This window comes from Drosophila bipectinata, chromosome 2L, assembly GCF_030179905.1.
Source record: "Drosophila bipectinata strain 14024-0381.07 chromosome 2L, DbipHiC1v2, whole genome shotgun sequence".
Taxonomy (NCBI): Eukaryota; Metazoa; Arthropoda; class Insecta; order Diptera; family Drosophilidae; genus Drosophila; species Drosophila bipectinata.
The window spans coordinates 6,440,215-6,454,471 of record NC_091736.1 but is presented as its reverse complement, the minus strand read 5'-3'; the positions used below and the strand labels follow the sequence as shown (position 1 = coordinate 6,454,471).

Genomic DNA, 14,257 nt, shown 5'->3' with positions numbered 1-14,257 from the left:
TCTGTTTTCTGGCTCTGGTCGGCCCATTGACACCTACAAATTAATCAGAAAATGAGCCACGTTCTTGGCCTAATCTCCAGTAATAACTCATTGCCAAATGGCCAGCCATAAATCGCAGAAGAGTAGAAGAGGAAAGCAGTGGAAATTGTCGCGCTAATAACCGCAAAATGACAAAATTGCCACGAAAAATCAACGATGGCAATAATTTCAAATTTCTCTGTCTCTGCCGGGAGCGGGAATATGGCAAAGGAAAGTCAAGTTTAATCTGGCCGGGCTCTGTAATGTATTGCCTTTGGCCCGAGGGTCTCCTCCCCGGCCACCCGACCGACCGGCCTGATGAAGCCAATCGGATCTGAAGGACAGGAAAGGCGAGGGTTTTCCGATTTCCACCTGGCTTGGAAAAAGCCAGTAGGAAAGTAGGCAAGCAACAGACAGGTGCTATACCGGGAAAAGGACTCGGGTTAGGGCTTTTGTTTTTGATTCTAAGCTGACATGGCAGAGGGGCAGATCTAGCTTGGGCTTAATATATATATGCGAGTGTATATGTTTTTTTTTTCGGTTCTGCTGTCAAATCTTTGTCCCCGGCACGAAAACCGCTTAAGTTTGTTGGCGGCTTAGCACGGAGGGCGGAATGGAGTGGAGCTGGAAATTTTCAGCCTATCAGGGCTTGAAATCCCTTGGAATGTGTTGGCCATTTAAGAAAATAAAACATACTCCTCAAATATTTAACTGAAAAGCTATATCCCTAAGGATAGCAAGCTATTAAAGTTTGAAAAAGCGTTTAAAGTAAGAGGAGTTGCTTTAATGAAGACTCTTTTTTAAAAATCATAATTAAGAGATACTTGCTGCATGGCTTCCCAACTCTCCCAAGTGCCGGCCCCTCACTGTTTTGTTTTTATTCCTCCCCCACTCTCAAGGGTCCATCATTTTCCATAGTTTAATGTCAGGCAATTAACTTTTGTCTGGCTCCCCCCCGAGAAGAGGCAGCAGGCCCGAGAGGAGCTCGAAGAGGAGTAGGCCTGTCACATGACCTGCCAGTCAGCGATGAGATCATGCATAAAAAAGCCAAAGGAAAAGCAAAGCCTGGGAGGAAGACCCAAGCCCAAGCCCAAGCCCCAGCCCCAGCCCAACTGAACTGAACTGAACCGAACCGAAGCACGTCCTCAGATGGAAATGGAAATGTTAAATGTAAATGCGGCATATGGAAAAAGCGGGAAACGACCTTGTTCTCTGTTTGGGCCTTAACACCCCCGGCTGGGTGGAGTTCTTTGGGTGGATAATGGATAATGGTGAGGTTGGGGCAGCAGCAGATTGGTAGATTGTCACAGGCAAATAGGCGGGACAACACGAAAATCAAGCAAGTAAATGCCAATACACATGCACTGCCAACAACACACAGAGAAATGTAACTAGAAAGTTAATTATTGGTAAAAAATATAAATTATAGCAAGAGATATCCTACTGGTAGTAACTCATCCTTTATTTAAATTTAAAATCTATAAATTTTATTTCAAAAAGATACTTTTATTTGCGTGTAGAACTAGAAATGGACGAGGGCATTGAGGCACAACAGGATGTGGAGGTTGAGGTTGAGGATGCTGCGGCTGTGGCATTCAAGGATTCAAGGCTTAACATGGCGTAAACACAAAAGCCTCTAAAGGCATCAACTGCGGCATATAAAGTGGCATTACACATAGAGCCGAGAGGACCAGCCAGCCAACCAGCCAGCCAAGGCCAGAAGGAAAAAAAAAATAAGAATAACACACGAAATAAACGCAAACATGTCCTTTGGCAGGAAGTGCCGCAAAGACAAAAAGAGATTGTCGAGTGGCATCGTCGACGCATTAAATTGAAGATGATGATGATAATGCGCCAGATAAGTCCGGAGTTGGGGATCTCGAGTCTAGGATCTGGATTCCCCTAGTCTGGGGTCCAAGGGGTCATAGGTAACTGCCAACTTAGCGTCAATAAATGGGGAGTAGAGTCGAGTCGAGTGGGTTGGGGGTTGAGGGCCGTTCAGAGGGCGGAAAGGTCGTCGTCGTCGTTGTCTGCAACAAGCCATGAAAAAGAAGGAGCAGTTGGAAAAACAGCCACAGGATAACATCTGCCATTTGCGGCCAGGACGAAAGATGAAACAATGCGGCAGGAAAACAACGAGGAGAAAAACGAACCCAAAACGGGAGCTAAAGGATGTGGATGCGGCTGCGGATCAGGACATGTGGGATGTGGGGTACTATTTACTTGGCATTAAGCAAACTTCAAATAAAAAGGATAACGAGCGCATTGCGAGACACGCAGGCAACTCAAAATGCCACTGGAACTGGCTCAACAATGCCACAAAAAAACAAAAAGAAATAAAGAGCAATCAGGGGGCGGGCTGGCTGAGTGGCATGCCCCAAAACTGAGGACTGAGGAAATTGTGGATACTTCGACAAAGGGCTGCTGCTGCTGCTGCCATGAAAGGCACGACAATTGCACACAATTTTCATTTATTGTTTGGCTACACATTTGGTCACATTATGTCTCAGACCACCCACTCGATGAGCAGAAACAAAAAAAACGAGGCCCCCAAAAACGAGGAAAACATCATCCTGTAGGGGAATTTTCCTGCAACACACGCTTATGTCCTTAAACATCCTCCCAAAAAAATAAAGAAGAGAAAAGGAAAACCCAAAATGCCGCCTCAAATTTTGACGCTTCATTTCCATTTCTCTCGCATCTTTCGTGTTGAGGTCACTTTGGGTTTTGGGTTTTGGGTTTTAGGTTCCTGTTTAGGACTTGGGGGGTTAAATTCTTGGGTTAAGAAGTTAGCTAAGGTTGCAGACGCGTGCGGTTCGAATGAAATACTTTATCTTGTCGATTGAAATCGGAGATTTATAATTTAAACTTTAAAAAATTAACTAAAGAGGATGTCTACCATATATGGGCTACATCAGAGCTAGAGCCAGAGCCCATCGGCAAAGGAATACATTTCAATTTTCACAAATATCCTGGAACTGTTTCGCTGCGGGCTTCTGTTTTCGCTTTTTTTATTTTTGTTCTCTCGATGATATGCCAAACGGCCAAAACAAACTTTGCATTGTTAGTCATGATGATGGCGATATATGTACGACTACCCTTTTCCCTCAGACTATATCCATATCTAGGAGCCTATTGTTGTTGTCCGATGATGATGATGATGTGGATGTGTGGATGATGTCAACAATGCAAACAGCACGCGTCGCTTGTCGCAGTTTCTCGGGGTTCAAGGGGGTTAACAGCAGTTGGGCGGACAATGACTCGGCATTGTTTCTATATAGAAAGACTATAAAGCCAACCCACTGGGCCCTGGTAATGGCAATGATCATTAGGGATATGCTGCTAATTAAAGTAAATTTTGCGATTCAATGAAACCTGTTTATGGTTAAAATAGGAAGCTACTCCCAGCTACCAAAGCACACGCACCTAAACATGTCAATAATATTCAAAATTGAAATGTCAAAATGCTAATTCTGCACATTTGTTTGACTTTTGCAGTACAGACTGAAGTGCACTTGAAAGAAAATCTTATTTCTTAACAATTTTTAATAATTTATTTTCCTAAAAATCTAAACCTAACACCAAAGTACAATGTTTGAAATTTTTAAAATATTTTTGAAAAATATTCAGAGCCCTGTTTCTATACCCTACCCTCTATCTTGTGTCACTTTATCCATATCCTTGAGAGAGAATGCCATGCAATTTGCGCAATGTGTGCAAATTTGCACAAGCCGCACCAAAAATTTTATTTACAAAATTTTCGTGCCAAATTTGACTTTTGCCAAACGCACCAGAGTCAGCTTACAGCTTCCAGCTCCAGCTCCCAGAGAATGATGTGAAATGATGGTGTGATAGGAGTGGCGTGGGGGACCATGCCTGGCTGGAATCTCTGGCATTTGTGCAGTTCTCCTGCAGCTGCAGCTGCCGTCCAAATATTTTTCCACTGACTGACTAATGAATTGAGCAGTGGGACCCAAAACCGAATCCAAATGTCTGATCAGAATGCAAATTGTAGACACTCTGAAAAAAAATATACTACATACTATAATCTTTAAATTCATAAACCTAAAAGATAGTATTAAAGCCTTAAATCTAACCGAAAATTCAATGAAAGCCCTGTTCGGCAACTACATCTAAAGGATGGACCACCAGTTGGAAAAAGTTTCTGGCCAAAAAACAGAAAACAAAAAATGAATCAGAGTTATTTCCGTTTTCAATTGAAAACTATGCAACGAAACTCAGCCAAACAATTGTAGTCAGATTTAGTTTTTTTCCCTCTGTCCTATCCTGTTTGATGGGTTTATTGTTTAGACGGTTTTTTCCTCAAAAAAAAAAAAATAAGAACTAACCACCTTCCGTAACATGATTTCCATCAATAGCCCTGAGGACTTGGCGCTCTGCAGGTCTCTCGATTTGAAATGGAATTGTACATTTTTGTCAATTAGGTTTTAATTACATTTTTCGAACATCCAATGTTCACCTCAAACATTGATTTGCCTAATTAAAAGTTCTCTCTACATTTCCATATATTTTCACATTTTTGTAAATCTAATTTTTGCCTGCGGAAATAGTATTTTCTTTTTGAGGAAAAAAAGCACAATATTTACAGGCATATCAATGTCTACATATAAATTTATTATGGCCGTAAAAGAGTTGCAAACAAGGAATTTACATTGAACTGGTGTAGGGGTTTGGGGAAGCTGCAGAATGTGGCATAACACTGGAGTAGTAAAGTTTTTAGGGCACACATGTTGCTCGAGGCAGGCTGCCAATAAGTGAGGATATTGGCAGAACAGCAGATACTCTTTAAAAATGAATATCTGAAGAGGAATTCCCATATGCCCTGGAAGAACTCGAATAAATTTTCTTCTCCTTGAGTTAGAGAGGTGGTGGTGGTGGTCATAAATCATCATTATCATATGGAGTATAACTCCAAGGATAATACCCCACCAAAGTTGGTATAGAGTGCATTACAATTGACAGCCCAGTCAGTTGGAGGAGGTTGCAAGAAGGTCCTTACTTTTGTGGTCGCGTGTGTTGCGGCAAGAACGTAGAAAGTATGAAAAATCTGCAGGCAAATAAAGCCAACAAATGTGGCAGAACCATCGACAATGGCTACAAAAAAAAAAAGAAAAAATAGTAGAAATAGTAAAACCAGTGCAGAAAGAGCTCAAGAAACTGAAAATGGAATACGAAAATAATAAAAATGAAAAACGCATGGCAAGAAAAGTACGCAAAGTGCAGAACAAATGGAACAACTTACAAAAGCTACCATGCCACACAGCCAATAACAATAATAGCAACAACAACTACAACTAGTGTATAGTGTGTGCCACATGCTGGAGAAAAACAACAACAATTGGCAGCAATATGAACAACAATCTTGAATATTGCACGTTTACATATGTAGATACATTTCCTGCAGCAAATGCTGCTCCAGTAGCAGATGCTTCTTTCTGCCAGCAGTTGGAAATGAAAACGAAAACTGCAGACCATCCAGCCAGCAACTGAAAACCGAGTTCAACTCAACTGAAACTGAACTGAAAGTGAACTGAGCGGAAAAGAAACAGCTTGGAAAAAATCAAGAATTTACAGACAAAAAAATAATAGAATGGTTTAATTTATTAAATAAAAGTTAATAAATACATAGGATTAAGGGGGAAAAAACCTCTTTAAATGTTCATTTTAATAAATATTTGATTAAATAATTTACATATTTTATTGAAGATTTTTTTTTTCGCTGCATAAACACGTGGCATTCACTGCCAGTTAATTTAAAAATTTTATTTACATTTGGCCTGCTGCTGGGGGAGCCTAAAGGGTACAAATGGTGGCATATTGTAGAGGTCGAGGAGCTGGGCCGATGCTGAGGATTGTATTGTTTACATTTAGTGCAGCTTCCATTCAGCAGCAGCTGACGTGGCTTGGGGCTGCAATGTGGCGACTTTGGCTTTTCCAGCTAGCCTGCGATAACAAAAGCACAGGGGCAACTCAACTAGCAACATTCAGTGTGTTTTTGTCCCCCGAGGGTTAAGTTTCAGCTACCAAAGCACACGCACCTAAACATGTCAATAATATTCAAAATTGAAATGTCAAAATGCTAATTCTGCACATTTGTTTGACTTTTGCAGTACAGACTGAAGTGCACTTGAAAGAAAATCTTATTTCTTAACAATTTTTAATAATTTATTTTCCTAAAAATCTAAACCTAACACCAAAGTACAATGTTTGAAATTTTTAAAATATTTTTGAAAAATATTCAGAGCCCTGTTTCTATACCCTACCCTCTATCTTGTGTCACTTTATCCATATCCTTGAGAGAGAATGCCATGCAATTTGCGCAATGTGTGCAAATTTGCACAAGCCGCACCAAAAATTTTATTTACAAAATTTTCGTGCCAAATTTGACTTTTGCCAAACGCACCAGAGTCAGCTTACAGCTTCCAGCTCCAGCTCCCAGAGAATGATGTGAAATGATGGTGTGATAGGAGTGGCGTGGGGGACCATGCCTGGCTGGAATCTCTGGCATTTGTGCAGTTCTCCTGCAGCTGCAGCTGCCGTCCAAATATTTTTCCACTGACTGACTAATGAATTGAGCAGTGGGACCCAAAACCGAATCCAAATGTCTGATCAGAATGCAAATTGTAGACACTCTGAAAAAAAATATACTACATACTATAATCTTTAAATTCATAAACCTAAAAGATAGTATTAAAGCCTTAAATCTAACCGAAAATTCAATGAAAGCCCTGTTCGGCAACTACATCTAAAGGATGGACCACCAGTTGGAAAAAGTTTCTGGCCAAAAAACAGAAAACAAAAAATGAATCAGAGTTATTTCCGTTTTCAATTGAAAACTATGCAACGAAACTCAGCCAAACAATTGTAGTCAGATTTAGTTTTTTTCCCTCTGTCCTATCCTGTTTGATGGGTTTATTGTTTAGACGGTTTTTTCCTCAAAAAAAAAAAAATAAGAACTAACCACCTTCCGTAACATGATTTCCATCAATAGCCCTGAGGACTTGGCGCTCTGCAGGTCTCTCGATTTGAAATGGAATTGTACATTTTTGTCAATTAGGTTTTAATTACATTTTTCGAACATCCAATGTTCACCTCAAACATTGATTTGCCTAATTAAAAGTTCTCTCTACATTTCCATATATTTTCACATTTTTGTAAATCTAATTTTTGCCTGCGGAAATAGTATTTTCTTTTTGAGGAAAAAAAGCACAATATTTACAGGCATATCAATGTCTACATATAAATTTATTATGGCCGTAAAAGAGTTGCAAACAAGGAATTTACATTGAACTGGTGTAGGGGTTTGGGGAAGCTGCAGAATGTGGCATAACACTGGAGTAGTAAAGTTTTTAGGGCACACATGTTGCTCGAGGCAGGCTGCCAATAAGTGAGGATATTGGCAGAACAGCAGATACTCTTTAAAAATGAATATCTGAAGAGGAATTCCCATATGCCCTGGAAGAACTCGAATAAATTTTCTTCTCCTTGAGTTAGAGAGGTGGTGGTGGTGGTCATAAATCATCATTATCATATGGAGTATAACTCCAAGGATAATACCCCACCAAAGTTGGTATAGAGTGCATTACAATTGACAGCCCAGTCAGTTGGAGGAGGTTGCAAGAAGGTCCTTACTTTTGTGGTCGCGTGTGTTGCGGCAAGAACGTAGAAAGTATGAAAAATCTGCAGGCAAATAAAGCCAACAAATGTGGCAGAACCATCGACAATGGCTACAAAAAAAAAAAGAAAAAATAGTAGAAATAGTAAAACCAGTGCAGAAAGAGCTCAAGAAACTGAAAATGGAATACGAAAATAATAAAAATGAAAAACGCATGGCAAGAAAAGTACGCAAAGTGCAGAACAAATGGAACAACTTACAAAAGCTACCATGCCACACAGCCAATAACAATAATAGCAACAACAACTACAACTAGTGTATAGTGTGTGCCACATGCTGGAGAAAAACAACAACAATTGGCAGCAATATGAACAACAATCTTGAATATTGCACGTTTACATATGTAGATACATTTCCTGCAGCAAATGCTGCTCCAGTAGCAGATGCTTCTTTCTGCCAGCAGTTGGAAATGAAAACGAAAACTGCAGACCATCCAGCCAGCAACTGAAAACCGAGTTCAACTCAACTGAAACTGAACTGAAAGTGAACTGAGCGGAAAAGAAACAGCTTGGAAAAAATCAAGAATTTACAGACAAAAAAATAATAGAATGGTTTAATTTATTAAATAAAAGTTAATAAATACATAGGATTAAGGGGGAAAAAACCTCTTTAAATGTTCATTTTAATAAATATTTGATTAAATAATTTACATATTTTATTGAAGATTTTTTTTTTCGCTGCATAAACACGTGGCATTCACTGCCAGTTAATTTAAAAATTTTATTTACATTTGGCCTGCTGCTGGGGGAGCCTAAAGGGTACAAATGGTGGCATATTGTAGAGGTCGAGGAGCTGGGCCGATGCTGAGGATTGTATTGTTTACATTTAGTGCAGCTTCCATTCAGCAGCAGCTGACGTGGCTTGGGGCTGCAATGTGGCGACTTTGGCTTTTCCAGCTAGCCTGCGATAACAAAAGCACAGGGGCAACTCAACTAGCAACATTCAGTGTGTTTTTGTCCCCCGAGGGTTAAGTTTCTGACCCACACTGCTGTGATGGAGCATCCTGCAGTTGGAAAAAATTTAAATAAAAGTGCGTCAGGCAGACATCATAGATGGATTATTCTTAAAACCTAATATCCTAATAAAACAAAAGCCTGGCCACAGCTTAGCCGACACGTGTCTTAACCAATTAGGGCGGAAGGTCCTCTTTAGTTGAATCCAACGTCCATTTGTGTCACTGTTTAGTTTCCAAGGCGACCATTCAAATCCGGAATATTGTCCTGGAAACCAGACATTCGCCTCTCCAGATCTTCAGCCTCAATTTCCGGCTAGACTCCCACACATTGGCTATTCAAAAAACACCTTTCAAGGATATTAAAGAACAAATGAAACTGACAGCTACAATTTTCTTCTACTTGAACTAGCTAGCTTGCTAAATATTTACAAATGCAATGAAATTCTGTTTGCGGGTTGAGAGAAAAAGGAGTTGTAGTGGAAGAAAATTAATTTAACATAAAATTAAATGCAAGGCAGTGCCTCTTCCTGCAGATCCTGCTCCTGCAGGACATTCTCGCCTTCAAGGGCAATATTAAAAGCAAAGTTTTCGTCTCTTTTTTTTCCAAAGTTCTCGGCTGGTGCTCGCCTTGTCTTTTTGCCGGCTCCCAAATGAATTTAATTATTTAGGTCAAAAGACAGGGCAATGTCGTGCCAGTCGCCAGGACAATGCCAGGCCAGAGAGAAAAAAAAATATACATATATATAGAAAAGTCGGGAAATTGGGTTTATTATGGGGCAAGGTTATCACCCGATGGGGTTCCACCCAGCACGTTTTAGCTGAAACTTGTCCCTTTGCTGTACTTTCCCCTATTTGCTTTAATTTTTTGCAAATAATTCCTCTTCCGAAGGCAGTCTGCTTCCCTAGATCATCTCTCCTGATTTATAGATTCTTTTCCAAGTATTCTTCTTAAAGTTTTAAACTCCTCTAGCTTAGTGCTAGATAATACAATTTAATAACCATTTTTTTTAAATATTCCGAGAAGTTATATGATGGCCAACTAGAGTATCTAAAGTCCCCCAAATCCCTGTAGAGCCTCTCAAATTTTTGCCAGCCCATCCAGAACTTTTGTTTACTTTCTTCTCGCCCTCATTTCAGGATCCTCTGTTCCTATTTTTTTGTTCAGCTCGTCTGGGTTTTGTTGCGCGTCAAGTAAATAAATAAAAGCAAAAGTTTTTTTGGCCCGGCGCACGATTCTAACTGTTACTTTTAGCCAGGCTACTGGTCCACCTCCCCGGGAGGGCGGAAAAACGCCAACACTAATGACATCGTTTGTGGGCTTCCCTATTCTCGTAGGGATGTGTGTGTGTGTATGGCTGGAAAAACTTTGTCAATAATTTTGCTGCCTATTTAAAGCAGCCTCCCACCACCCAGCTGCCAGCTTCCAGCTCCCATTTTCCATTTGCCAGCTCCATTTTTTTTCTCTTCTTGTTTACCATTAAAATTCCAACCAGACAATTTACAAAAATTTGTGTTGTTTAAATAGCGAAGCAACTTTTTCCCTCATGCCACATAGCCTTTTAAATTAATTTGGGGCAGCTTTGATTGCAGGGCATCGGCGTCTGTTTTCCTCCGAGAGGTGAAGAACATTCGAAATTGTTTATGCCCCAAAACATGTGGAGGCCCATAAAATTAGTCAGTTGAACTGAGATGGAGGAAAAACTTTTCATTGATTTGCCACAAATTGTGTGCCATAAAAATAAACTGAAAACCGACCGAAAACTGGACAGATGAGAATATTATAAGATGGTGGGTACGGGAGGGAAGCCCAATTATGTTGTGTTTGTTCATTTGTATCTGGCCCTTGCACAGATACATCTGTTTGTTTACACGTTCATTTGCAGCACGACTCTCGAAAGCGGTAGTAGTAGTATATCAATATGTTTTTTTTCGGGGGACGGAGGAGCAGGGCATGTCCATAAAATTCATTCTTCATATATGCGGCAAAATTTATTAAATCTTTTGCTTGATTTTTCTCAACAATTTTTGTCTGGCATTCTGGTTGCCGGTCTCTGGTATGTGTGTTTTTGACCAAACATTTGCTTTGGTCGGCACAATTTGATTCCGTTTTATGGCCAACCATTGTCAGATACATATGTACTCCAATGTATATGTAGGCCTCTGTATAGCCTCCTCTGTATCCTCCTCTGTATCCTAGTATCTAGTATCTGCATGTGTGGCCAATAAAATTTTTAGTACAATAAACATTTGTCCGTTTATCAGTTGGTTTTGCTCTCTTATTGCTATTGCTCTTGGTTATTTTTTGTCTAAAAAGCTTTTTGCACATTTCATTTGTGAATTCAATTGAGGATGAGACACATCTCTACTCTAGAGAGGGTAGAGATTTTCCTTTTCCCCGGAAAATGACATGGCACACAAAAACCTGAAACAACAAAGCCTTAAATATTTTTTCCTGAAAAAATACTCAGTATCTTTATATCTTTTCTGGTGTGTTGCTTCTCTTTGATCCAGTTCGTGATCGCTTTAAAGTGTTTCCACTTTGGATAACATACAGAAAAGTTTTGCTTTTTCAGGCACGTTTTTTGAGTTTTTGGTTTTATGGATCCAGATTCTGGGATGTATATGTTTTTTAGGCACGTTCTTAGTAGAATAGATTGGCCAGATACATTGACACTTGTGTCTTGAGTTTTTTATGATTATATTTTATTCTAAGTCTTGCCAACTAATTGTCATGGCTTTCCTAATGTTGTCAACTTCCTTTATCGAGTTTTTATGGAAAAGTATCTGGCCATGTATATTCACAGCTTCTAAGTATCTGGAGAACCTCTTTATCTGGAACTGGTTAGAGCTGTTCAATTAAATGATTTTCTTGTTACCCGACTTAATGTGGTTGCTAAATACTGTCCGGCTAAGAGAGGATGAGGATGAATTCAAGGAAGGCCCGGACTGGAGACCGGGATGGTTGTTTATTTGTCTCCGTTGAATATGTCTTCCTGTAATTTATGAGCAGTGGCCAACTGGTTTCCTCAGTCTTGGCCATTGCTATTGCTATTCTTGTTTTTTTCTTCCCATGTCCAGAACTGTGTGCCTGTGCCGCAGTTGTTTTAGTTTATGCGCTCAATTTAGTAACTAGTTAGCCAGAAATGGTCGGTACTGCTGATGGTCAGACCCGAAAAACCACTCACGGGCCAAGGAATAGAAATGGCAATGGGGCAGGGGCATGTGGCAGGGGCAAAACCAAACAAGAAACTAATAAAAAGCCAAAGCAGAAGCCACAAGAGCTCATAGCTCAAACGCGCTGACAGCAGGCACGAGTTATGCGTACGTATCTCCACTTGAGGAGGGAATGGGATCTAGAACTTGGAACTGTGAGCTGAGAGCTGCGAGCTGGGCAAGGGAGTGGGCTGAATGTATGTATGTGGAGCTTTTCCAACTAAATGCTATAAAAATTCTTGACTTAATAGCAAAACAAGACAGGGAACAAGCGTATCTATACGAACTACAAAAGATGATAAAATAATAGGAACAAGTAGACTTAATATTAATTAAAACTCTTATAGTTCTGACTAAGATTTAAGTAAAAATTACCCTCAAAATTAAATTAAAATTGATTTAAAATCAAAGCCATTACTAATCTTGTGACCACAACTGTCTGATGTAAAGAAACCCGTGTGTAGGGCCACTAAAGAAAACTAACAAGTTACAAAAGCAAACCATCTGGCCGAAGGAGATGGCAAAGATGAGAATGCCAAGTCCTCCTAGTCCTAGTCCAGTGGATGTGGCTGCTGGGTAGAACCTTTGGAAGTTGGTGGTCCATATGTAGGCAGCAGCAGCAGCAGCTTGGAAACAAGAAAAACTTGAAAGGCCAAAGAAAAACATTTAGTAGATGATGAAAATCATGGCAACATAAACTTGATGATGCCACAACTGTTCAACAGAAGAAAAGCAAGAGACCAGCCAGGAGATAAGTGAAAGAACGGAGTAGAGATGCCAGTTGATAGGACTCTGATTGGAATAGGAAACACTATCGATATGGCTAATGGCATTTGGTTTAAAGTTTAAATTTAATCATTAATTGCCTGGCCAGGGACTATATCTATTCCCCAATTCCTCTTTCTCTAAAATTTATGGATGATGGCTGCTGGAAAATTTGTGTATCTTTTTAAACTTGACGTTCATTAGTTACGAATAGAAAGGCCCAAGGATGAGTAGGAGAAGCTATCTGGCTAGGAGGAGGGATAAGTCTTTTAGGCGCCTTATCATTTATCTTGGACCTCGGGCCAAATGTTTTCTGGCCTGCCAATTTCGCGTGTCTTGAAGTCTAGAGAGGGTGGTGGGTGGCACAAGGACGAGTTGTTCATTCGGGTTTTCGTTTTGGTTTTGGGTGCTTGCTGGTCATATCAAATCGCTTTTGCTTCTGCCTTGCTGTCTTGGCTTCTGTGGCCTGTGGCTCAGCGCGTGCCTGACCCGCAACCCGCCACCACCTCCTCCTACTCCTCCTCCTCCTCCTCCCTCCCACACACATCAAAATTGGATTTAGCCAAGTTAAGCAACGACCATTCAGGGAGTTAAAGCTCAGTCGATTATTTTTAATGGATTTTGTTCCTTCTCCTTTTTTTGGCCTCGCCATTCGGTAATTAAAATTAAAATTAATATTAGCCACTGCTGTTTGCTCTAATTTTATTTCTCCTTTGATAGTTAGATTTGTTTGGCTCTTAAAGTCTTCTTAAATTAAAGCACCAGTTAAGTTTAAGACTAATTGCCTTGGAAAATCCTTCGATAAATTGCATTAGACCTTGTCGTGAAGGTGCCCCTCGGATTAGCCATATAAATTGCCGTCACATGCCCAGATCTAAACTAAATTTTTAACATTTTCTTATTCTGCGTGGGCATCTAAACCCAACGAGATTTTTTTCCATTGGTCCTTTTTTTCAATTTTTTGTTCGGCAAGGGTCTTTGTATTTGTTAATAGTATTTTCCAAGCGAATGGTTGGGGACAGGATACTGAAGTAATTGCTGGAGGATGGGGAATGGTGGTCGAGAGCAGAAACCTGGCAACAATTTGGCAATTGATTGGAAAAATATTTCTAACACGATTTGCAGAGGTCTCCTTATTTCCACCCTCCTTCTTCTACTTTTTTTTTTTTTGGTGATCCTGTAAACTAATTCAATTATTTGCGTACATAATTTAAGGAGCATGTCCGAGAGCGTTGAGCAAGAAATTTATATGCAAAACACGCATAAAATTGTGGCCCTTCCATCCACTAGCCGCCAGTCTTTGTAGCGGGGGGGTTTTCATTATTTATGAACACGAAGCTGCCGGCTGTGGAAATAATTGAGGGAACTTCACTTCCAGGGCTCCATTTTAAAGTAATCAAGGGAATGAAGGGGCCTATTTTTAGGTCACTACCTCCAGTAGTGGGGAAAAATGGCAGGAATGCAATGCAGAACGACTCTGGCCCGGCCCGGCCTGGCCCAAATGTGTAAAACATGTTCGCAAAGTGACAATTAAGCCAATTTGAAGCCATTTAACGGGCAAGCAACTTGAAACGCAAACAAAAGTCCGCCCAGTAGAAGCAGTTATGGCA

General features: G+C 40.2%; 1 protein-coding gene and 1 long non-coding RNA gene across 6 annotated transcripts in view; one reads left to right on the top strand and one right to left on the bottom strand.

Annotated features, from left to right (window-relative positions):
• ed (hemicentin protein echinoid) overlaps window positions 1-14,257 on the top strand; it is a 76,275-nt gene that overhangs the window by 44,753 nt on the left and 17,265 nt on the right. The gene's annotated exons all lie outside the window — the stretch shown is intronic.
• On the bottom strand, window positions 3,429-8,714 carry LOC138925727 (uncharacterized). Of its 4 annotated transcripts, none has more exons than XR_011441938.1 (4): window positions 7,915-8,714; window positions 5,421-6,671; window positions 5,282-5,357; window positions 4,394-5,133 (listed from the first exon to the last, which is right to left on the bottom strand). It is a non-coding gene; the product is annotated as an uncharacterized lncRNA (long non-coding RNA). The 4 variants fall into 4 exon arrangements; XR_011441937.1 differs by having other exon boundaries at window positions 4,397-5,133; window positions 5,282-6,671; window positions 7,915-7,990; window positions 8,054-8,714; XR_011441936.1 differs by lacking the exon at window positions 4,394-5,133 and adding an exon at window positions 3,429-4,038 and having other exon boundaries at window positions 5,282-6,671.